The sequence below is a fragment of the Carlito syrichta genome, unplaced genomic scaffold (genome assembly GCF_000164805.1).
Source record: "Carlito syrichta isolate Samal-C Ts95f unplaced genomic scaffold, Tarsius_syrichta-2.0.1 Scaffold304454, whole genome shotgun sequence".
NCBI classification, from domain to species: domain Eukaryota; kingdom Metazoa; phylum Chordata; class Mammalia; order Primates; family Tarsiidae; genus Carlito; species Carlito syrichta.
This window is the reverse complement of record NW_007248550.1, coordinates 430122-435199: the sequence shown is the minus strand read 5'-3', so window position 1 is coordinate 435199 and position 5078 is coordinate 430122.

Below are 5078 nucleotides of genomic sequence, written 5' to 3'. Positions count from 1 at the left end.
TAAAATATACCTTTGTCTTACACCAAAGACTGCATCTCCCTGATGTGTAAATTCCAGTAAATTGTTCACTGGAATAGTCTCTTTGCTCCAAATTTCTTTCCAGAGAACTTTTGTTCACAGTTCTCCAACTACATGGCACCAAGAGTAAGAGATTCTCAATAATATAATCTTGGGTGATCTCTGTATTGATTAGCATACCTCAAAATATTGATCAACATCAAATATGGCTAACTGGGGTAAAAGAGTTGTAATATGTCTGGATTCTAATTAGTTGTGAGCACTAAGTCACACAAGGTTACATTTCCTGAGGGAATTAGATGACCCTTTGGCAACCTTATCAGAAAGGCGTTCTCTGCCCTCAGCATACTTTGAAGTGGCCTGGACAATATTGCTGGTTGCCAAGTTAAGAAAACAGAGAGTCATTATAATGGCCCTCAGTTCTGGAGCAGTCCTGCTGGTCAAGTACTTCAGAAGCTCCCACAGATCAGTGGAGAGAGAGGCTTATCATGAATTTGTTTTAGGGCCCAGTAGTATAGCCTTGGTCAGAATCCGGAGACCGCACCTACAGCACACTAACCATTCAAATGACTTAAAGGATTCCTCTTCTTTAGGGGAGAGAAAGAAACTAAACTGGAAAACTATCCTCGGTAAATAGTGAAGAATTTACAACTGTAAATTGCAAAACCAGACTCCTGCAGAGATATCCCCTCTACCCTTGCTTTTAATTTTATTTAATTATAGAGATGTAGGGTACAAGTCAGGATTAGCTACACAAGTAGGCTGCATGCAGGTGAAGCTTGAGCCTCCAGGTACCCTTTGTGTTGTTATGTGACACGACTACCCTCTCCTCCCCTAACCCCCACCCCCAGACCCCCTCCATCCACAGTGACCAGCAACTGCTGATCCCTCCCTTTTGCTAATGTGATTAATGTTCAGGTCCTGAACTAAATACCCTCTACTTTTTCTCTAGCTCTGTCTTCATGGGGCTCCTGGGTTTTAAGCAGTCTCAATGACTCAGTCAGGGAGGAAATTTCAATTTGCACTAGGTTTGAGGGATATAATTTTGGTCCCAGGAGAATTTGCAGGCTCCTGTGATAAGAACATATTTTTCAAAAAGGAATAAGTCCCTGATAATCGCGATTCCAGCCCCATACTAGGTCCCAGGGGAAATCTTTTGAGTGGGCTATCTTTACTCCTCAAATTGCACCACCTTGTGATGTCTAAATTGGATTTTTTTTTAAAAGATCCTTTGCAACCAAGGATATCTACTCTTACAAGAGCTTTTTTGACACCTGTCTGGTTTTCTGTATTTGAAATAATAAAATTCTCTCAGTTTATTTGCACCTTGTGAAGACATGATTGTCATAGAAGGAATCAGAATATACTTGTTTCTTAGCAAAAAGTTTTATGTGGCATATAAATAGAGATAAAATCAATTCTATTAAGGCAAATGAATCCTCAAAGCGCTCTCCTTTTTAACTCAAACATTTGTTTTCTTGATCCCAGAGCATACAGCTGTCCCCTTATCAGAGTCAAGATTCTCCAAATTGCTCCTGAGATGGTTTCAGGGAAACCATCCAGTCCCTGCCTTATCTACAGGGTGCTGAGTCAGGTCCTGATGATGTCACCAAAGCCTCATTGGGAACCACAGTGAACTAACGAAAACAAGAAGCTGTAATAATAGTTAATGCTTACAGCATGTCAGGCACATTTTTAAAGGATTTCATGTATTAAGTCACTCAATCCTGACAACACCCTAGGAAGTAGGCATTATGAACTAAATGTCTATATTCTCCAAACTTCCTAGGCTGTAGCCCTGAGCCCCATATGGCTGTATTTGGTGATAGAGGACCCCAAGGAAGTAACTAATGTTAAATGAGGTCATAAAGGTGAGGTCTTGATCCCATAGGATTGGTGTCCATATAAGAAGAGATACCTGTTTGCTTTCTCTGCACATCCAACGAGGAAAGGCCATGTGAGGACACAGCAAGAAAGCCATCTACAAGCCAAGAAGAGAGCCTGCTATAGTTTGGATGTCTGTCCCCTCCAAATCTCATATTGAAATGTGATCTTCAATGTTGGAGGTGGGGCCCAGTGAGAGGAGTGGGAATGAATCTATTAATTAAGTAATTCTCTCTCTGGTGTGGGGGCGTGAACGAGTTATCGTCTCTCTCTTAGTTCTTGCAACAGCTGGTTCAGAAAGAGCCTCCCTCATCATGCAGTCTCTGAGTATGCTAGCTCCCCTTGGTCTTCCACCATGAGTGCAAGCAGCCTGGAGCCTTCACTGGAAGCAGATGTTGGCTTCTTGTACCATGCTTCTTGTACAACCTGCAGAACTGTGAGTCAAATAAACCAATTTTCTTTATAAATTATCCAACACAAATGGACTAAGACAGAACCCTTATCAGAAACTGACCCTGCTGGACCATAATCTAGGACTTTTGGTCTCCAAAACTGTGCAAAAATAAATCTCTGTTGTTTAAGCCACCTGGAGCGTGGTGTTTTGTTACGGCAGCCTGAGCCAGCTGAGACATCATGTATAATTAGTTCTCCCGTTTTACAGACAAAGAAACTGAGAACAAGCATGGCATACCTATTACGTGGCAGGACTGGAATTTGAAACTCTGTTTCCAGTGACTGAAATTCCAACTTCAGTCTTCAATGAATGCCACCCAGATGAGCCGTGAATTTCTCACCGGTGTACCCAAAACAAACTGTTATGTAAAGGAAGTTCATAACATCCACACAATGCCATATCACCTGTTAATATGTCACAGGAAGCACCAAGTAGCACTGAGTCACGTCACTGTAGGGTAATAATGTCCCAATACAGCACACATCCTTGACAAAGTGTGTGGTGGGGTTCTTGCTACCCACAGCCATTCTGGCCTTTCTCCTTATTACCTTCTCTGTGAGGTGCTCTGTGAACCCTCCCTGAGGCCTATTGTTCAATTTTCCCATCGTTTTAGCCAGTCAAGTTTTCTTGGTCCTTTCTTCACAAACAGACTGACTGATGAAAGCTCACAGTGGCATTTGTCTTTAGGCAGTGGCTCTCAACCATGGGTAATTTTGCCTCCAAGGGGAAATTTAGTAATGTCTGCAGACACTTTTTGTTGTCACAGTTTGAGGGTGGGGAGAATAATATGGGCATCCATAGGGTGGAGGTCAAGGATGCTGCAAAACATTTGACATGCACAGATCAGCCTCCCACAAAGAATTATCTGACCCAAACAGTCAATAGTGCCAAGATTGAGAAACTCTGCTTAAAAAAAGAGGACAAATGTTAAGTACATGGTGGAATTTCAGGCATAAGATGATAAGGAATGGCGTGGGGAAAGTCTCGCAGACTCTACATCTTTATGATTCTCCCAAATGATGCTTTGTAGATGATGATAGCTGTGTGCTTGGCTCTCTGCCTAAGTAATACAGCAGAAATGCTGTCTTGATATGTGTCTTTGTTTCCCTTCTGAGTAAACAGGCTTTTTTTGGAGAGGATCCATCTAACATTCCAAATTCCTAGCGTTGATTGGGTTTCTATTGTATATGTGTAGAGGACGAATGTTTATTATTTCTAAAAATATCACCGAACCATATAATTACTACTTTTAATGCTATCATGTGAAGATAATATCTAATTTTGTATGGTTATTTGGTACAAAGTTAAGAATATAAAGAATATGTTAAGAATCTAAAGTCCTAGTAATTATCCTGGTGCTATTGTTATTTTTAAAATCATGGTGGGCTATAGAACAAATAATCTTGTTCTTTTTAATGTCATCAGTGAAACCAGTAGACCGTATGATCTTAATTTTATGCTGTACAGATGAAGCCTTCATAAGGACTTTTACCAAACGACAGTTCCTAGAAATAACTTTCCTGTGCCGTATAACAAATATTTTATCTCATCATCTCATTTTTCCTAGAACTTAAATAATTGCTTTGAGGCAGATGAGCTCCAAATTTATGTCTCAAGCTTCAAACTTTTACTTAATTTCTTTTTTTTTTTTTTTTTTTTGAGTTGCGGTCTCACTCTGTCACCCAGACTGGAGTGCAGTGGCCGCTCCCGGCCACTGCAGCCTTGACTTGCTGGGCTCCAGCGATCCTTCCACCTCAGGCTTCCAAGTAACCAGAACTACAGGCGCGCACTACCACATCCAGCTAATTTTTTTTTTTAATTGTAAGATGAGGTCTCACCAAGTTGCCCAGGCGGGTCTCAAACCCATGGGCTCAGGCAATTCACTCACCTCGACCTCCCAAAGCGCGGGATTACAGGGTGAACCACCGAGCCCGGCCTACTTAATTTCTGATGCCTCAGTAATAATCGTCTACTAGACATCCACACCTGACGATCTTGCCAGGTCTTGTCTACAACTCAGCTCTTCATCCACCTGTCCCTGCAAGTCAGCTCTTCTTTCTAATTGAACTCTTTTTTCCAGTAGCACCATCTTTTCCACAATCAGAACTCTTATGGGTGTCTTTAAATTCTACCTTTTTTTCCTCTATCTCCATATCAAATCAATCACCAGGTCCTGATATGTCAGCTGCCACAGCGCTTCTGGCTTTGCTTCCTTCCTTCAGATTGCCATGGCCACCACCCTAGTAGGTCCCATTTTCAACGCCCAAGACAGTAACAGAAGAGTCCCCACTGACCTCTCCACTCCAGTATCTTCCTGCTGACAGATGCCCCTTCCCAGGACACCACCGTCTCCAAAGCCTTCAGGGACGGCTATGGCTAAGTGCTTCACCTTGCTTCTGAGAGATGGGTAAAATTAGATTTGAAAATGTCTTTTGAAAATATTAGAACAGGCTGGGAGTGGTGGCTCACACCTATATAGATCCCCGCATTAGGGTGGCTGAGGGAGGAGGATTGTTTGAACCCAGGAATTTGAAAACAGCCTGGGCAACATAGGGAGACCCCATCTATACAAAAAAAAATTTTTTTAAAGTATCCAGGCATGGTGGTTCATGCCTGTAGTCCTAGCTGCTTGGGAGGCTGAGGTAGGAGGATCTCCTGAGCCCAGGAAATTGCTGCTGTGATCCCTGATTGTGCCACTGCACTCCAGCCTGGGTGACAATGA